The following is a 21,523-nucleotide window of genomic DNA, read 5'->3' as shown; positions in this document are numbered from 1 at the left end:
GGAAGTAGCAGCGGTCATACTAATACCAAACAAGATAGAATTTAAACAGGATATCATTATATAATGGTATGAGTCTATGTGAAAGGTATCACAGTTAAAAATCTGTAACATGAATTTGCAGCTAAATATAAAGAGTAAAAGCTTATAAATACACAGAGAATATTGCAACTTATACAGTTATATAGGAAGACTTCAATTCTACATGTTAGATAGACTAGAAGCTAAAATACAAGTGAGGCTATAAGAAAGTGAATAATCATTCAACAGATGTGTATATGTGTATAACATTGCATCTTTCAAAAAGAAAGGATGCAGGGCTTCCCTGGTGGCACAGTGGTTGAGAGTCCGCCTGCCAGTGCAGGGGACACGGGTTCATGCCCCAGTCCGGGAGTATCCCATGCCGCGGAGTGGCTGGGCCTGTGAGCTGTGGCCACCGGGCCTGTGCATCCGGAGCCTGTGCTCCGCAGCGGGAGAGGCCACAACAGTGAGAGGCCCGCGTACAGCAAAAAAAAAAAAAAAAAAAGGATGCATATTTTTCTTACACTGTGGAACATTTACACAAATTCAATTAGCTACTTGACTACCAAGAAGACATTAACTTTTAGTATATAGTGGAGGTCTGGCAACTTGCATTTTCTGATTATAATCTAATATCATTAGAAATAAATAAAATAAGGTTGACAAAATATATTACATGTAAAAATTAAGAAACACACTACTAAACAACCCTTGATTCAATCAGGACATTAAGAGAGAAATCATGCACAACATAGGAAGCAATGGAAAGGAGAGCAATTTATATTAAAACCTAATGACTATAGACAATTCAGAAGAAAAAAATGTAGAACTTTTGATGCCGTAATTATTATAGAAGGAAAACTTTTTAAAGGCACAGAGTAGGTAACTAAAAAATTGAAAATAAAACCAAAATACATCAGAAGATTAAACAGGGTTAAAATATAAAATTAATGAAATAGTAACTACACACACACACAAATTAGACAAGATAAGTAAATCCAAAAGCTGGTTTTTTAAGAAGACCAATAAAACTAACACTACACAATCCTGATTATAGAAAAAGATGAACACAAAACTAAGTAAAAAAAAAAAAAACTATATAAAATTAGTACAAAGAAAAGTGATATAGTTAAAGCCATAAGAAACCTTACAGGATTTTTGAGATTATTATATACTAGTCCATAAATACATATTTGAAAACCTTTGGTAAATTATATTTCCTAGAAAGATTTTTCTAGGAAATATAATTACTAAAAATGTCCAAGATGAAGTGGAAATTTGAATAATTTAATAATTATAGAAGCGATTAGAAAATTGATTAAAGTTCTGTAATCAAAAAGGCACAGATTAGATGAAGGTCAGAGCAGAATTTTATCTAACATTAAAAACATTCAATAGTATTTAAAGAATTCCAGGCTATGGGAAATGATGGGAAAGTCTCCAGTTTATGGTATGATGCCACAGTAAATTTCATGCTAAACCCCACTTAAAGTAATTTAAAGAAAACTATATTTCATTTATGAAAATAGAATCAAATATTTTAAAGAAACTCATTACAACAATAAACCAGTACTAGTTGCTACTTGCCTCTCCCAACCTTGTTGACAGCTAATGGAAATTATCAAGATAAATATATAAAATTAACATATATTTTTGAATGTCACCCTTAGGGTTGTACAGTGCAAAGACTGCATAATCTGATGGAGTAAATCTGCCCCATTGATACCTTATTCAAAAATCTATTCCAGTTGAATTAGAATTTACAAGACAACATTAAGCAGTAAATTATTGCAGAAGAATCTGGGAGATCTCATGTAAAATTTAAGGATATGGCAGAATTCTTAACCAAGACTAGAAACTCAAAAGCTTAAAAAAAAACCCTAAAATTTAAAACTTTTAGGGTAAAAATATCTTATAAACATCAACAGAATAAAGTAAGTTTGGAAAAAAAGTCTTGTAACCCAAATGAAATAAACCCAAATTTATATCTAGAATATGTAAAGAGTGTCTCAGAAATTGAAAAGGGTAAATAACCAACCCAAATAAAAATCGGCAGCAAATATACCCATTTAATTTATGAAAGAGGAAATCCGAAAGCTAAAAAAAAAATAAGTTTAAAAAGTAAATCCAGGGGCTTCCCTGGTGGTGCAGTGGTTGGGAGTCTGCCTGCCAGAACAGGGGGTGCGGGTTCGAGCCCTGGTGCAGGAGGATCCCACATGTCATGGAGCAACTAAGCCCCTGCGCCACAACGACTGAGCCTGTGCTCTGGAGCCCGTGAGCCACAACTACTGAGCCCACGTGCCACAACTGCTGAGGCCCATATGCCTGGAGCCTGTGCTCTGCAGCGGGGGAGGCCGCCGCGGTGAGAGGCCTGTGCACCACCACAGGGAGTAGACCCCCACTTGCCACGGCTGGGGAGAGCCCACGCGCAGTGGCGAGGACACAACACAGCGAAAAATAAAAATAAATAAAATAAATTTATTTAAAAAAAAAGTAAATCCAAATGGCAAAAAGCAACACATGATAGCTGTTTTTACTTTTCATTTTGCTAATTGATAATAAAATTAAACTGTGATACTCTATCATTCCAAAATCATTAAATTAGCAACCATTAGGGAGAGCTATAATACCTATTTCATGATGGAGGGGGGAAGGGCTGTGAGGAAAGAGTGGTTTCACATATGCCTGATGGAAATGTAAAGTGTTACAGCCTTTTTTGGAAAGCAGTCTGACAGTATCTCTTAATATTCAAAATATATTAAGGTCTTTGACTCAGATATCCCATTCCTAGGAATTCATCACATGGAAACCAAAGCATTAATAAGTAAAAAAAATCTTTACATAAGTACACTTACCTTGTAATTGATAAAGATAAATCAGCAAGAAGTGACTACATATATAGAAATGGATGATAAATTAAGGCACAGATACTCCATGCCATGTTTTGCATTTATTAAAAAAATAAATTCAAGTTGTACAAGCTAATGTGAAAGGTTTTCACAATACATTGCTAGAAGATCAGATAAAGAAAAGTATATTAAGTAATACCATTTTGTTATTAATGACTAAAACCTCCTCTATATATGCTAATTTGTATATCTGAATTTGGAAGAAAATAGAGAAAGAGAAAAATGAGCTGTAAACATGAGTTGCCCCCTTGTGTTGGAGTGCACAGTGGTCTGATGTAAGAAATCTGAAGAGCAGAAGGAGGAGGAAGACAGTAAAGAAAGAGGAGAAAAGAAAACTAAAGTTGAATGTATTAAATAAGTAAAACACAGAGAATGTAATTTCTTGAGAAGAGAAAGGACCTGCTTTCAAAACAGGTCCTAAAAAACTGGTTAGCTTTATCAAATTTTACAGTCACATATATTCTTGTGGAATAAATTTACATTTTCTCAACATATATCAGTTGTTTGACTAAATCAGACTAAACTCATTGGTGATGGCCTGGAACTTTTTGAATTGAAATCCATGGAGACATATTCAAGTATTGGAAAAGAGTCTTTGCACAGTAATGTATTTTAGGGTACTGCTGTAAGAAGAATGTCCTGAAGTATGACCACCAAGGACTTTCAGTGTGTTCCCATGTGGTCTGACAGTTATTGCAAAGACCATCTGAATTACAGGTATTCTTTGCCTTTTGGATGATAAAAAACAGCTTTGTGGTTGTATTTTGGAACTATTTTTAAAAGTCCTTATTTTTAAGGCATCATCTGCTGAATACAGTGAACTAATAAATGTTTCTTTCTTTCTCCGGAGAGGACCTCTTGGGTCTCAACTGATCACATCAGCAAGTGAGTCAAGACTGTGATATTTTCCACTAATAAGATTTTCATCAATCAAATGCCTCTGGAAGTGAAATTAGGCCAGAATGGAGATATTCCAATACCTGAAACAGTTTCCTGGTAACAGTCAGTATATAGTAGAAACGCCTCTTAACGTGTTTCCTAGAATGAATTCATTCTACAAGGGGACTCAGAAAGAAATTTCTTATTCTCAATTAAAAAAACTGTGTTCTCTTGGTAACTCCTGGTAGGAATTCCTTGGCCACCATTCAAGATGAGGACCAAGTTGCGAAGATGCCCTATTCAGTGCAACAGGCGCCTGCATTTGGAATTAGCTCATCAATAAATAACTAGAAGGAATATTTCCTTTCTGTCACTTGGGAGCCACATACGAATTCGGCTTCTGCCTACTGCTTGTTCACGGGGAGGCCCAGACCTATTGGGGAGCGGGGAAGCCCAGGCACAATGACTCATTCAGGCCTGAAAACAAGGAAGGAAATGCTCAATGGTCAAATGCTATGTGGAGTTCCACTCAGAGCACCGCACATTTCCCTGAAACTTGCTTAGGAAAATATTCTAATGCTGTTTTTAGTGTGTTCTATTTGTCATTCTGAAACACAACACATTAGCTGCTTTGAACTCCTGGGCACTAAAAATATTTAAGTTACATAAGCAGATGGAGGGAAAGTTTAAACGGAGCTTTTAACTCAAAACACTCAAAAGCATCTCCTTATTGCCCTAATGAATAGTGCACCTCTTGTAAGCGACTGTGGAAAGCCTCAGACAGCCAGCCCGTATTGGACAGTGCAGAGGAGCAGCGAAACCAAGATAAACAGCCATGCATATTTTCTCCTGCCGGAATGAAAAGCAATGTTTTGCAAAAATATATACTCTTTTTCCTATTCCTATTACAGTTCTTGCATAACTTTCATGTCCAATGGTTGGCTCGCCCAGACTTCCAGAATGTTTGAGGGTAGAAGGAAAGCAGAAAGAAGAGATATTGCTTTTGTGCCCTATTTTGTCCCATACATATTTGAAAAGCAGACACTACGTAAATATAAAAAGAAACACTTCAAATTTACTAGTCCTTTTAATTTTTTTTTGCCTTCATCTGTGTTTTCTTTTGTATCTTACCTCTTTTAGTGTAGGGTGTTTCTTTATCTTTTGTACTCCTTTCTAAGGCAGCCTCTGCGTACGGGTAGGACTGTACTATTGCCAGTGAATCTAGGATTTTTTTAAAGATGGATATTGTCTATGTGTATGACGTTATATATGGAATATATTATATAAGTGTGATGAGAGAATCTTTATAGGGGCTCCTGTTGTACACAAGCTTTATTATGCATGTAAAAGTAAATTGAATAATGAGGAAAAGCAGAATAAATAGTATAAATATTCACAATATAATTCTTTTTTAAGCACTACTGAAAATAAACGTGACACGCTTCAACACACACACACACATCAATTAAAGAGAGGTTAATAACCCGGTAACCGATTCTTTGCAGGACTGACTGAAGTACTTTACTGGAAAAAAGGGGAAAGACTTGGTGGTGGTAGTATACAACTCAGAAAAGTCAAAACCAAAAGAATTTTTAAATTAAACTGTATTCCTTGATTTTTGATTTAGCATTTGGGTCAGATGTGTGCCAAATTCAAAAGCAAGCTATATTGAAATTTGTCTTAAAATATTTATCCCTAAATAAATAAGACAAGTGTCTGTTACCTTGCTCTAAATATAAACCCAACTTCACTTCATAGTAGTTTCCGAAAGAAAGACCTCAAAATTATCTTACTCTAGGAAGAAAAAAATATCAAGGCAGTCAAATTAACCTGTGTAGCAATGAAAAAATAATTGTGCAACAGATATTTCTCAGAGGGAAATATTTTCTAAAGCCTCTATATTTGAATAATAACAATAATAAAAGAGATGGTATTAATTAGTGACAAACACAGATGTGAAATAAAATGAGGGGTGGCACAGGATATAGGAAACTATTTGAACTATTTTAGCACTTGAAAATGTCAGACAATTTATTGAGGATTTATTCACTTGGTTTGGAATGTCTTAGAGACTAGCCATAAAAACATCTAAGAACTGGTGGGGTTGTAACCGAGTCAAACACCAGTGTGAACACAGAGAAACTTTTTAGGTTATCTCATTACACTAGTAAATGAAAGGAACAAATTAATTGCTGTTCTTTTAACTTTAATCCCATAGATAAGAGACAAATCATTGAGAAAGGAAGGCAAAAGTTAAATCAGAAAAAAGTTCATTTTGGAAAAAAATAATTACACTACCTTCTTTTCATACGTCACCCCCAAAGGAAGATCATCCTCCAATTAACTTCTTTCCTGTATCAGCTTTAATTTCAGTGAAATTTTGCATACATTTGTGAGATCCTTCGGTTTTTAAAAGTAAAGCAAATCTCATAAGAACTAGCCTATTTCACAGGAATATTTTCACAATCTATGAGATAATTTATATGTAACTACTTGGAGTTCTGACGAAACAAAGAGTTGAGGTAATTTTTTTTTTTTTTTTTTTTTTTTTTTTTTTTTGCGGTACGCGGGCCCCTCACTGTTATGGCCTCTCCCGTTACGGAGCACAGGCTCCGGACGCGCAGGCTCAGCGGCCATGGCTCACAGGCCCAGCCGGTCCATGGCATGTGGGATCTTCCCGGACCGGGGCACGAACCCATGTCCCCTGCATCAGCAGGCGGACTCCCGACCGCTGCGCCACCAGGGAAGCCCCTGAGGTAATTTTTTAAATTGATACAGACATTTAAAATATGGAGTCACTTATAGGAATTGTTATTCAGCTAATTAAATACATTTACATTCAACCTCTCCTCCAGGCTTTATGATAGATATTATATTTCTTCTTACAAGAAGACAGGACAGCGAGCGAATTGTAAAGTCATAAATAACCCGAGTCACAGGTTCTGAATTCCGACTCCGTTACTACTTGTATAACATCCTAGCCTTAATATCATCCATTAGCTCATCCACCAAAGTCAGTTGAAAGGAAGCATATTTTAAAACAAAGCCAACCTTTGCCTCAGAAAGAAGCCTATTTTCAATGCAAATTTCTGGATCTTCCAGTTCCTGCAACACAGTAACCAAGAAGTCATTTCACATTATTGGGCGTGGGATGCAAGAGAAGTCAATACTCTTTTCCTTATAAAACCTGGCAAATGTTTACACAAACCTTTTATAAAATTTATTAATTAATCTTGTGGTGTTCTCTGTAGACACTGATGTTTTTTTGCCCCCCTGCCCAATGACGAGCGGGGAGTCTCAGAGAAGGAAAGAGAACCCACATTTTGAAAACCAAAAATATTATTTTAGGTTTTTTTTCCCCCCTTGGGTACTCTTGGATTACCACTGGGAGTTACTTGCTGCCTTTGTGCTGAATGTTCCTGTTGGCTCTCTGTGTAGAAAGTGAATCATCTCAGGTGTTGAATGTTTCTTCATAGCTTCAAATTTCAGAACAGTAATTGTGCACCGTTCAATGGGGTGTGTGTAGAATTGGTAAAGGAGTATTCAAATAAGACATATTTCAAATCCCACGTTTTCTTTTCTCTCATATTACAAACAAAATAAAATAAATGTTGTTAATGATCCTTTTAAAGCTAAGAAGGACTCCCTTTCTTTATGAATGTAAGTTTCATGATATCTCACAGAAGCCAAGGCCAGGAAGCTTTTCCATCCCCTTATCCTACTTTTAGAATTTTTTTTTTCTTTTTCACTTGGTGATTCAGAGAAAAATGAATGGCTGTAATCAAGTAACTTTATCCAGGTCACTGGAGCGCCCTCCCTTCCTTCTTTCCTAAGTCTTCCCACTGCCACACACACACTGGAATATAGTTATGAGCATCATTTTCCTTTGCTCTAAAGACATCACAAAAGCAATTGGATAAGTGTGAACGGTGGCCAACTTTTCTTTTCCTTTCGGTAAATACTGTTCCCAAGGCTTCCACTCGACTTCTGAAGCCTCAGTCACTCTTGCTGTAACCGCCACAGGCTGCCAGGGCAAGTACACAATCAGAGAAAAAGTGCAAAGAAGTAAAGGACAGCTGTGTGAGAAGGAGATACACATGAAATGGATGAGATGATGCTTTTTTCCAAAGTAGTTTCCATTACGTGTTACTTTTACTAGGATTTTGTAGAGAAAAACGAGGCAAAACATTATAAAATGACACAAAGTTGGGCTTTTTTAGGGATAAACTATGGCTGGTTCCTATCATATCTGGTCAACTGTCCCACGAACCCCTTGAATTTAATTTAACTCAATGAGAAAAAGCCAAAGCTCTTTGCTATTAAAGTAATGTAGATATCTACTGGTTTCATTATTATTTTAAACAATCTTTTCCAACTCCCAGCAAATGAACTTAATGTGATTCAATTTGAGGAGTTCAAAGTTTACAATACAAAGTCACAGACCTCTGTATCTGCAAAGAATATTTGCATCAAATATTCACGAGCCCCGTTCAAATTTACCAACATCTTTCAGTACATTTTTTAACTACACCCACTACTGCTTAGAGCAAACTAAGGGAATAAATGTCATTTTACCTTGTAATCAATATATTCAGACTTAATGCAAAAAAAAAAAAAAAAGAAATGTGAATGCAAGCTTTAAAGACAGTGAGCTAGAAACGGAACTGAAAGAGGAAAAGTGCAGAAACTGAGAACATAAATGAAGAAGAAAGAACGTGTAGATTATAAAGTAATTATATTCACTGTCTTCAGATGATAATATGACTGTCTTCAGATTATCATCTCAGTGGACAGTTTCCAAACCACCCTCTAAACTCTATCTTACCTACCTCTATTTTTTCACAATTCTTCTTGACAAGTTTTCCCAGACATATATTTGAAGCAATTCAGTATATTCAGGTTTAAATAGTATAATGAATAATGCCACCGAATTATTCATTTTAAGAACTATCTAGGATGATTCAGCCTCATTCCAAAAAAGCCTTACCTCTGTAAAATTTCATCTACCCTTAAATATAACTTCTGAGATTTGCTTAATTCTGTTTGATTTTTAGAATTAAAAAATAAAAATGGGGTGAGTACTTCACATGCCCTGATAGGTCAACCTGCTTGTGGTCGGGGGTAAACCAGTAACAGAGAGGATAATAAACATCGGTCAAATTTGGAGGTGGTTTGATTTCTATTTTTGTCTAAATAATGTAATTAGATGAGTTGAGAGAACGATAATTGGTAGATAGTATATACCCAGTCTAAACAACAAAAAAAATCTTATCTTGCAAAAGAAGTGTTTTGAAAGAATGTGTAAAGAAAAGAATGTAGAAAGAAGGCCTTGAAGGATCATATACTTTATTTATTAGAATGAATCAGGGTCTCAAATGTCACACTGTGGGCTTTTTTCTCTCTTATTTTAAGCTTCCAGAGAAGAGAAAATCTTTATTCCATTTTAGATGCAACACTTAGACACCTATCTGTTCTCTATAAAGACTGATCCTAGAAATGATCAGACCATTTCAGGTGTAGTTAGTGATTTTAATGTTTGAGCTAGGGGTCTTACCAGTGTGACAAATGTATATCAGTACTTTCCAAAATTGTTGTCCTGAGTATAAGTTTGTGAATGAAAAATGTTGCCTGCCATATTGGTAAACAAAGGATGTTGCAGCGTCAAGCCACTGCAGCCGCCCCTGACAGTGACCCTGAGGGGACTCAGGATGGAAACAAACAGGATGCCCATCATCAAGCCCTCAGCCACTGCAGCCTCCCCCAACCATCTACATTGAGGGTGTTCAGGATGGGAAAGCACAGGACACTGGCCCTGGATAATTAAGGCACATATCAAAGGAATGATTTTGATGAGCCCAAATTCTTGCATCTCCCCATACATAGAAAAATGCTTAATTCCTTAACTTGAGATATCTGGCTTTCTTTAATGAACAGTAATCTTTTGATGTTCCAACTACTTGGTGTTTGTTGCAAAACTCCTATATATCCTGGTTCCTCCCTTACCTCTTCAGGGCAGTCCCTCAGAGCTGTCTGAGAGGCTCTCTCTCCGGGCTTGAAGTCCTCAGAAAGTCCACCAAATAAAACATAAAACTCCACTTTTAGGTTGTACATGTTTTTCAGTCGACAATTTCTAAGGCAAATCTTATTATATTTTACATATTTAATGGAACAATTTAAAAGGCAAGGTATCCAATGGCCAGTAAGTGTGAAAAGCTAACTAAAATGATATAGTGTTATTAATACTAGTAAAAATGACTAATTATCAATCGGCTTCTTTGTGTGTCCCTTGTACTTTGTTCATGTATTCATTTGTGTATTTACACAACAGATATAATGTAACAATTATTCCTACTTTAGAGATGAAGATACTGATGCTCAGAAACACTAAGGGACCCCCAAGTGACATGGGAACTGACTGTCAGGGCCAGAGTCAGAGCTGGTCTCATTCTATTTTATGCTGTCAAGATGAAAATAAGGGCTGTTTTGAAAAATTTTGGAGTTGAATTAAAATGCAAGATCAGGATTGTGAGTATTAACCAGTCTGATCATCTGAACAGTCATCTGAATCCAAATAAATAATCAAGTTCTGAATAATTTTTCTGGTTTTCCTTCCACTTTCCCCTTTTGATATACCATGCAAATAAATTGTAACAATATTTTTACTTGGCTGAAATACATTTATAAGCCATATTCAAGAGAGTCAGACATAAAACATCTAAGGTTTCTGCAACCTGCAAGATTAAAATCCTGGTAGCAGCTTTCATCCCACTCTGTACTTGAACCTGTCTGTGCCGACTGAGCTAGCAGACTGTTTAAAGTTCCTGTGGTTTGGGCAAAGGCCAGTCTTTACAGACACAGTTTCATAGAAGAGAAACTTTTTTCCCCTTACGACTGGCCAAGTTTTAAACCCTTCCTCGGTCGAGTCTGATTAGGGAGGTAACTCTGCAGGAAGGTACCATGGAGTGTGAGAATCCGTTTGTTGAGGAGAATGTATATTTTATTAAAAAGTAATAATAATAGAAAGCCATCAGCTGCAAAAAAGGCATAATGGCACAGATATTTTCAGTTTATATCAGAAACTAAAAGAGGGGCTATTTGTAAGTCTCTCTTTTGTCTCTAGGCTCACAGCTGCCTGGATGTAAATAAAGCCATCCACTCCCTCAGCATCTTAGTGTCATTGCCGTTTTCCTTGGCTGACTCTGAAGGGGTTTTTCATTTATTCCCTCGCTCGCTCATTCATTCATGCATTCCTTTATTTTTCACTTGTGCCTTCAATAAACCATACCACTGTTCTAAATTCTAAGGTTAGCTCTCTAGGTCCCTCTCGCTCTACTCTGTAATGATTTAGTCTCAAAACTATTAAAATTTCTTTCTTTTTAATCCAGTGTAGCCTAAAATAGGACAGTCTTTCAAAGATCTGTAACATGACATTTTTTTGTGGCAGAGAAATATGTGTCACATATTCACATATCTTCAATTCAAAAATTTGAAGGTAAATATTTATACTTCATCTATCATGCTAGAATAATGTAACAATTACTTTCATGTTCATGGAAAGACACAACGATCACCGGTAACTAAGGCAGAGACTCTTAACCAAGGGTCCTTGTAGTCCCTAATTAAACGAGCTTTGATGAGTTTGTGAATACCTGAAATTATATTATAATTTTTTATATGTGTGTGTGTTTATATGTATATATAACATATAAAGTATCCAGTGAAGACTTTCGATATTTTTATCAAATTCTCAAAGTAGTCTGATACACACACACACACGAAACTGTATATCACTTCTGTGTACATACTTTTATTAAAATCAGTAGTGAAATACATTTTTTTTGTTATTTGGCAATGATTATACTTATCAATTCAGGAAATGTTCTACCAAAATCACTTCTCTAAGCCTTCTTTCTCTCATGAAACTACCAGTCACAAATCTTTAGACATGATATTACACTCTAGTATAGGAGACAAAAGTTAAAAACCAAAAATAAACAAAGCCTAAAATACTTCACTTGATCCTATTTTCCTAACCACATCCTGTGCTTTGCTTTCCTTCCAAATTTAAAGTTCTTCGGGAAAATTCTACAGTCATCCTTATATCATTCACGCATCATTTCATCTTAATCTCTGAGGTCTGAGTTCCACCTAAATTTAACTAACAAAAAGTTTTATTTCTTTATTCACAAATTAACTGTTCTTTCTCTTCCTCCAAGATTAACTTAAAATTCAGATTTTCAACAGTAGCTGTTATTTCTTCAGAACTCCAACTTTAAATTTTATATTTATGCTCCTCTAGGGCAGTGATCTGAAAAGATCAATCTCTAGATATGGAGGAAAAAGAAGTTTTAATCATTTTAGTGTGTAGATGTAATGACTTGTCTTGAGGAGATACATTGATACTGTTTTGCTTACTACTCCCTGAACATATCTTTAATTTTCTCCACTCTTCACTTTTGAAAAGAATACCCTAACTCTGTTCTCTACTTGTCTAAACCTTATACATTATATAATATTTAGTACCAATTTTAATTCTTCTGTGAAGTGCTTCTTTAACATTGCAGCCTAAAGTTAATTCATGATCCTCTAAATACTATAACAAATATTTTATTAATTCATTGCAACTAATCATAGGAGATTAAGGAGAACAAAATTCATCGAGGGAGAGCCAAATCTTTATCACTGTTTCTTTGAATTCTTGCACAGTTATTTCATTATGGTATTTTTCAGCATTGTTGATTTGTTTCCACAACAATGTAGTCAACTCATGGGAAAGGAATCTGTCTCTTTGATCTGCTACAGTACTTGATGAATTTTGAGCACTCAACAAAAAAACGATTCAAGTTTACTCTGATTTGCTAAATCCAGAGGAAAAAAATAATCCAAGAGACTGAACATTAAGAGTCTAATAAGAGTTATTTGGTAAGGAGGAGAATCTCATTTTACTTCAGGTGCATTTTATAGAAAATTCCTTCATTATTTCCTAGATTCAATCCCTTTTAGAACACCAAGCATAAACCAATGGAAATGATCAAATTTACTTTTTGGTAAATTAGGTGAAAACATGCTTATGGAATAATGGACAGGTCTTAAGTGTACAATTAAATGAACTCTCATAAACGAAACCCACACTTCAGTCAAGGTATAGAACATTATGATCACCTCAGGAAGTTCCCTCATGCACCCTTTCAATAAACCCCACTACCTCATAAGAAGACATTATTCTAGTTTCCATTACAAATAATTTTTTTTCCTGTTCTTGAACTTCAATTAAACGAAATCATACGAAATATATACTCTGTGTTGGATTCTTTGGTAAACTTGAGGATTTTGCAATTCTTCCCCATATCTGCATGTATTAGTAGCTCATTCTTTTATATTCCTGAGTAGTATTCCTTATTGACGTATAATTTTCTTTACTTATAATGTTTTTATTAGGTTTTGGTATCAGTATTATTCTGGCCTCATAAAACAAGAAGAGGTATCTTCCCTCCTTTCCTATTTTCTGAAAGGGTTTGTACCTAATTGTTGTAACTTTCTTAAATATTTGATAGGATCAACTTGGGAAGAAATATCTGGTACTGGAGTTTTCCTTGTTCTGGATTTTTTATGAAAAAATCAAATTTTAAAATAAATGAAGGGCTATTAAGTTTACTATTCTTTTCATGTTAGTTTTGTTAGCTTATGTTTTTCACAAAATATGTCCATTTTGCCTATATACTGTAATATATTTACATAAATTTGTACATAATATTCCTTCTTATCATTGCAATATCTATTAAAGCTGTGACATCTCTTTCATTTCTATACAGATAGTTTGTTTTTCTCTTTTATTCTTAATTACCCTTACCAGGTTTTTAAAATCAATTCTATTAACCCTTTAGAAAAACCAACTTTAGCCTTTAAAAGATTTTTCTATTGATTGTTTTCTATTTCAGTAATTTCTTCCCATATATTTATTACATTCTTATTTTTTTCTTTTTTGTATCTTTAATGGTTTGGTTTTTTTGTTTTATTTGAATTTAATTTTATTTTTTATACAGCAGGTTCTTATTAGTTATCCATTTTATACATATTAGTGTATATATGTCAATCCCAATCTCCCAATTCATCACAGACACACACACACCCGCCACTTCCCCCCTTGGTGTCCTCATGTTTGTTCTCTACATCTGTGTTTCAATTTCTGCCCTGCAAACTGGTTCATCTGTACCATTTTTCTAGGTTTCACATATATGCATTAATATATGATATTGGTTTTTCTCTTTCTGACTTACTTCACTCTGTGTGACAGTCTCTGGATTCATCCACGTCTCTACAAATGACCCAATTTAGTTCCTTTTTATGGCTGGGTAATATTCCATTGTATATATGTACCATGTCTTCTTTATCTGTTCATCTGTTGATGGGCATTTAGGTTGCTCCCATGACCTGGCTATTGTAAATAGTGCTGCAATGAACATTGGGGTGCATGTGTCTTTTTGAATTACGGTTTTCTCTGGATATATGCCCAGTACTGGAATTGCTGGGTCATACGGTAGTTCTATTTTTAGTTTTTTAAGGAACCTCCATACTGTTCTCCATAGTGGCTGTATCAATTTACATTCCCACCAACAGTGCAAGAGGGTTCCCTTTTCTCCACACCCTCTCCAGTATTTGTTGTTTGTAGATTTTCTGATGATGCCCATTCTAACTGGTGTGAGGTGATACCTCATTGTAGTTTTGACTTGCATTTCTCTAATAATTAGTGATGTTGAGCAGGTTTTCATGTGCTTCTTGGCCAACTCTATGTCTTCTTTGGAGAAATGTCTATTTAGGTCTTCTGCCCATTTTTGGATTGGGTTGTTTGCTTTTTGATATTGAGCTACATGAGCTGTTTATATATTTCGGAGATTAATCCTTTGTCCATTGATTCGTTTGCAAATATTTTCTCTCATTCTGAGCATTGTCTTTTCGTCTGGTTTGTAGTTTCCTTTGCCTTGCCGAAGCTTTTAAATTTCATTAGGTCCCATTCATTTATTTTTGTTTTTATTTCCATTTCCCTAGGAGGTGGGTCCCAAAGGATGTTGCTGTGATTTATGTCATAGAGTGTTCTGCCTATGTTTTCCTCTAAGAGTTTTATCATGTCCAGTCTTATATTTAGGTCTTTAATCCATTTTGAGTTTATTTTTGTGTATGGTGTTAGGGAGTGTTCTAAATTCATTCTTTTACATGTAGCTGTCCAGATTTTTGTAAGTTTGAGAAGGATGGATGTTAGCTCTTCTCTAAATGTTTGATAGAATTCACCTGTGAAACAGTCTGGTCCTGGGCTTTTGTTTGTTGGAAGATTTTTAATCACAGTTTCAATTGCATTACTTGCAGTTGGTTCATATTTTCTATTTCTTCCTGGTTCAGTCTTGGAGGGTTATACCTTTCTAAGAATTTGTCCATTTCTTCCAGGTTGTCCATTTTATTGGCATAGAGTTGCTTGTAGTTGTCTCTTAGGATGCTTTGTATTCCTGCAGTGTCTGTTGTTACTTCTCCTTTTTCATTTCTAATTTTATTGATTTCAGTCCTCTCACTCTTTTTCTTGATGAGTCTGGCTAATGGTTTATCAATTTTATTTATCTTCTCAAAGAAATAGCTTTTAGTTTTATTGATCTTTGCTATTGTTTTCTTTGTTTCTATTTCATTTATTTCTGTTCTGACCTTTATGATTTCCTTCCTTCTGCTAACTTTGGGTTTTGTTTCTTTTTCTTTCTCTAGTTCCTTTAGGTATAAGGTTAGGTTGTTTATTTCAGATTTTTCTTGTTTCTTGAGGTAGGATTGTATTGTTATAAACTTCCCTTTTAGAACTGCTTTTGCTGCATCCTGTAGGATTTGGATTGTCGTGTTTCCATTGTCATTTTTCTCTGGTATTTTCTGATTTCCTCTTTGATTTCTTTAGTGATCTCTTGGTTATTTAGTGACGTATTGTTTAGCCTCTATGTGTTTATGTTTTAATGTTTTATTCCCTGTAGTTGATTTCTAATCTCATAGCGTTGTGGTCAGGAAAGATGCTTGATATGATTTCAATTTTCTTAAATTTACTGAGGCTTGATTTGTGACCTATCCTGGAGAATGTTCCATGTGCACTTGAGAAGAAAGTGTAATCTGTTGTTTTTGGATGGAATGTCCTATAAATATCTATTAAATCTATCTGGTCTATTGTGTCATTAAATCTTGTGTTTCCTTATTAATATTCTGTCTGGATGATCTGTTCTTTGGTGTAAGTGAGGTGTTAAAGTCCTCCACTATTTTTGTGTTACTGTCAATTTCCTCTTTTAGAGATGTTAGCATTTGCCTTATGTATTGAGATTCTCCTATATTGGGTGCATATATATTTACAATTATTATATCTTCTTCTTGGATTGATCCCTTGGTCATTATGTAGTGTCCTTCTTTGTCTCTTGTAATAGTCTTTATGTTAAAGTTTATTTTGTCTTATGTGAGTATTGCTACTCCAGCTTTCTTTTGATTTCCATTTGCCTGGAATATCTTTTTCCATCCTCTCACTTTTAGTCTGTATGTGTCCCTAGGTCTGAAGTGGATCTCTTGTAGACAGCATATATATAGGTTTTGCCTTTCTATCCATTCAGAGAGCCTGTGTCTTTTGGTTGGAGCATTTAATCAATTCACATTTAAGGTAATTATCAATATATATTTTCCTATTACCATTTTCTTAATTGTTTTGGGTTTGTTTTTGTAGGTCCTTTTCTTCTCTTTTGTTTCCCACTTAGAGAAGTTCCTTTAGGATTTGTTGTAGAGCTGGTATGGTGGTGCTTAATTCTCTAAGCTTTTGCTTTTCTGTAAAGCTTTTGATTTCTCTGTCGAATCTGAATGAGATCCTTGCTGGGTACAGTAATCTTGGTTGTAGGTTCTTCCCTTTCATCACTTTAAATATATCACGCCACTCCCTTCTGGCTTGTACAGTTTCTGTTGTGAAATCAGCTGTTAACCTTATGGGCATTCCCTTGTTTGTTATTTTTCCCTTGTTGCTTTTAATAATTTTTCTTTGTCTTTAATTTTTGTCAGTTTGGTTACTATGTGTCTCAGCATGTTTCACCTTGGGTTTATCCTGTCTGGGACTCTCTGTGCTTCCTGGACTTGGGTGGTTTATCCTGTCTGGGACTCTCTGTGCTTCCTGGACTTACTTCCTTTCCCATGTGAGGGAAGTTTTTGACTATAATCTCTTCAAATATTTTCTCGGGCCCTTTCTCTCTTCTTCTTCTGGGACCCATATAATGCGAATGTTGGCGCATTTAATATTGCCCCAGAGGTCTCTTAGGCTGTTTTCATTCCTTTTCATTCTTTTATCCTTATTCTGTTCTGTGGCAGTGAATTCCACCATTCTGTCTTCCAGGTCACTTAACATTTCTTCTGCCTCAGTCATTGTGCTATTGATTCCTTCTAGTGTATTTTTTCATTTCAGTTATTGTTCATCTCTGTTTGTTTGTTCTTTAATTCTTCTAGGTCTTTGTTAAACATTTTTTGCATCTTCTCTACCTTTACCTCCATTCTTTTTTCAAGGTCCTGCATAATCTTCTCTATCATTATTCTGAATTCTTTTTCTGGAAGGCTGCCCATCTCCACTTCATTTAGTTGTTTTTCTGGGGTTTTATCTTGTTCCTTCATCTGCTTCATAATCCTCTGCCTTTTCATTTTGTCTGTCTTTCTGTGAAGGTGTTTTTTGATCCACAGGCTGCAGCATTGTAGTTCTTCTTGCTTCTGTTGTCTGCCCTCTGATCATATTATGATTTAAATGTGGAGTTGATATCACTAAACTTCTATAATATTCTGGAGATGAATGCAAGATTTTTAGCATGAAATGGAAAACAAAAACTAGGAGTGGAGTTAAATATCAAAATGCACAAGAAGGGACAAAAATTAGCCATTTAAGAAGTGTATCCAAGTACTGTCAGCTTTCTTATGAATTCTGTAATGACAGCATTATGTGAGAGAAAAGAGGTCAGGAATGAAGTCATACAAGCAGACATTATGCATGAACTAGAGATTACACATGCATGAAGAATGGAAACAGTGTCTGTCATCTGCGTCCAGCAGTAATGGAACCCTACGCACAGGTTGGTCTCTTAGTCTTTGTCTGGATTTTTGTTTTTCAATAGATCAGTGATGGACAGAGAAAAGGGAGGCTCGGGTGGTTTCCTGGCAACAGGTAGAGAGCCCAAGGATCCCTGATTGCAGAGGACACAGCTGGATTTAGGTAGTAGTATCCAAAAGTGACACCATTACAATACACCTTGTGTCCATTTACACGTCAGTCCATTCCAAACCAATGAACAGCCATGCAGCCAGCAGCCCAAACTGCAAAAATTGTATTTACAATGATTGCTTAATATCTTCCACATTCGTTCTGTTCTGTCTTCATGCACAGTTTCCAGCCATCACATCAAATTTCCTCTTCTGGAGCTTCCCCAAAGACGGATTTGACTTGCCTTGCGCCATGCTCCTGGTTGTCCCATGATGTCTCAAATAGGAACTTTTATTTTAGCTCTGACCAGATGGACCTAAACAAGAACATGGACCATTTGACAGTGCCCTGGCCGGACTAACTTAATCCTACCTCCACCATCCATCCTACCATACCATAACATGCTGGAAAATGACTGTTTAGAATTTCCCTGAGGACGTGTACTATTATGGTTTAAGAATAACCCAATCTTCAACAGTTTAGCATACTTGTTTACTGTTCTCTAGGGCAAATTTTGTCAAGGCACACCTGTTCTGATGTTTCTGAGACCCTGTGTTGTAAACACATATCCCTACACACATATGGAAATATTTCATGTCCTGCAAATTCAAAGGAAAACAGATGAACTCACCATAATTATAAACAAATAATTCTTTGAGTGGTTTGTTATGTCATGAGATAATTAGGGTTTAGTGCATCAACCCCAAATGATACAGTTATAACAGCCTGCTCTAAAAGATGTCAAAATTCCAAATTTGCATTTGAAAAAGTTGTATTAAAAATTAGATTCATTCTTTTATGAAACTTGTCATTCTTGATGGCAAGTTTAGCATTCTTCGATAGTGAGCAATATTATTTTCTAATTTGTTTTTTTTTACTTTATATAAACAATAGAAAGGTTCATGGTGGGCATGGATTTGGAAAGGAAGAATACACTAGCTAATACTCTCTTCCCAGTACTTGGGAGTACAATAGAATATTTAGGGAAATATATTTTAGATCACTGAAATACCATTTCTTTCAAATAATGTACATAATATATTAAAATAATATATTAACATTTGACTCATATCCCAAATGGACCGAATAAATCAAAGAAGTGTCCAGTCATTAAAATAGCTTACTATCAAGTGAGGAGAGGGGAATGGTGTATATAAAATCAAGAAACAGAGGGCAACCTATCATTTTTACATGTAAATAAGCTTAATTAAATGGTGCAAAAAACAAGAACTAAGTGATAGTGGGAGATTCTCAGATATTTCAAACCCACAGTTAGGGCTTTAGATCTATTCTGAAAGACGTACACTTTCATTTACAGAGTAATTCCATCTCTGTAGAAAGACATAACATTTTAAAAATTACTAATGAGGATAAAAATTTAGAGGAAAAGGATTAATTGTTGGCTTGTTTTTCTAAAAGGTAATCCTTCTAAGAAACTAAATAAAAATTCACTGGCAAGAGTTGAACCAACCTGAGTATGTGTTCTTGAATCTCTGTGACCTTGGTCAAGTGAGATGACCTCTTGAACACTTAGTCTTCTAATCTGTTAAGAGAAAATAATTCTGATCTAATAAACTTATATAAAATGCATGATAATTCTAATGAAATAATATTTTAAAAGTTCCATGTCTGCAGATAGATATCAGATATTTCTTTTTCCTCCCTGCAGAGCCCCATTGTGTACATAATTGTTTTTTATGTGTTGGTCTTCTCTGCTAGACCACATGTGCTGAGAGACCAGAAGCTCTGTATTGTGTAAATACCTGAAGAGATATTTTTCTGGAACATAAGTAAAAGTTAATAAATGCTTGTTGATATGTTATTGACTCATATAGCACAAAAGTTGAAATTTCTTGAAAGGTAATATATCTCATACATAAACTTAAAGCCATAGTTCATGTTATTAAGAGAAGTGAAGCCTCTATTCAGCTGCATATATAATAATTTTATGAAATAAAAACTATTTTTCAAGTTACCTAATATAAAACTACAGTTGGACTCTATTTTATTTAACATGAGATTTCTAAGAATTAGTTCAAGAGGGATATTTTCAGTGGTGAAGTAATAGCCTTTGGGATCTCACAGTAGTTTTATATTGTTGATCTTGCTGAATTATATATACATATATACATCTCAATATTTATGAAAATGACAATGGCATTAAGCAGAGATGTGTTAGACATCTTAGGACCTTATGAATGGCACCAAATAAGAAGATATTGTGAAAATAAGAATGATTCACATATTTGGAAAGTGAAATAATTCTTAGTTAGATATACTGTTTATATGAGATTTTAAAATATCATGAAGAAAATGACAAACATTCTTGTGATTGAAACAACTTGGGCAGAAAGTAAATAGGAATAAGTTACATGCAGATCTCCTCTGTTATCTTGACTCCTAGGATTTGAGTTGGGATTTATACCCGTATGTCACATGAACTAGTTCATGTGCAAATCCAAGAAGTCAGACACATAATTTAAAAAGTGAATAGATAGAGGATAACTAACTCTTTAAAAATCATGTGGCTTAAGAGAAGACAATTTAACATTCAAGAAATATTTATTCATTGCGTATTTATTAAAGTCTAGGTAAAGTACTAATTTCTCAGCATACGATAGTAAATAAAATAGCTCATTCCTGCCAAAATTTGTCTTAGATTGTGTTATCCAAAGACTCAGTATCGTTGAACAGAACTTTTTCTTCTGTGTGTTGTGTGCTATGAGAAAAGAACTAGCACAGGTTTAAAAAGGTCAGGGAAAACAAAAAGGAATGCCTAGGATGAAAAGTACAGGAACTGGGTTTAAAGCTTTGATGGTGAATGTGATAATTAGAAATCTAGGGGAATCCAGTAAATATCACCCTTCTTCCATCTCTGAGTTCAAAGCCAACTGAAAATTAAGAGAACCCATGACATTATCTTTGTTAGAGATAAAGGCTGATATTGGAGAACATTGCTTATATTTTCAATTTAGTAAACTTTCTCACAATTAAAAACACTAAAAATACAACTAGAGTGACCTAACTAGGGTTTTGCCTGGGACTGAAGGAGTTCCTGGGACATAGGACGTTGAGTACTGCAACTAGCATTCAACCGAGCGGTCCTGTACTTTCGGTTGCATGGTGCATGGATGCCCCCATGACAATCTTAGGGCTGAAATTTGAATGTAGTCCTATTCTTTATCCAACCACTTTCTCATTAAAAATAGTTTTTCAAAATTGAATCATATAAAATCGTTGATATTTTACTGTTTTTGACTCATAAAAACAGACATTTCACATATTTCAGCAGAATACTACTTCCTCAGCCAGCAGCTTCCTCTTCTCTCCTCTGCTTCATGATTTCTCCTTAGTCATTATTCCTGTTGTCTTCCAACTTCTAGTTCCTTACAGCTTCTGCTTGTTGATTTCTGTGTCTGGTTGCTTGTGTGACACAAAACCATTTGTCTCTATTTGTTAACTGATGACATACTTTGCAAGAGGTGAT

At 35.1% G+C, this 21,523-nt stretch overlaps 1 pseudogene across 1 annotated transcript in view; it reads right to left on the bottom strand.

Moving 5' to 3' along the window:
- Positions 1-21,523, bottom strand: part of LOC309831839 (DNA endonuclease RBBP8-like) — a 98,921-nt pseudogene that overhangs the window by 70,205 nt on the left and 7,193 nt on the right. The window lies entirely within an intron of this gene.

Source organism: Grampus griseus, assembly GCF_964374135.1.
Source record: "Grampus griseus genome assembly, chromosome: 13".
Lineage (NCBI taxonomy): Eukaryota > Metazoa > Chordata > Mammalia > Artiodactyla > Delphinidae > Grampus > Grampus griseus.
The sequence above is the reverse complement of the archived record's forward strand: the minus strand, read 5'-3'. Positions and strand labels throughout refer to the sequence as shown.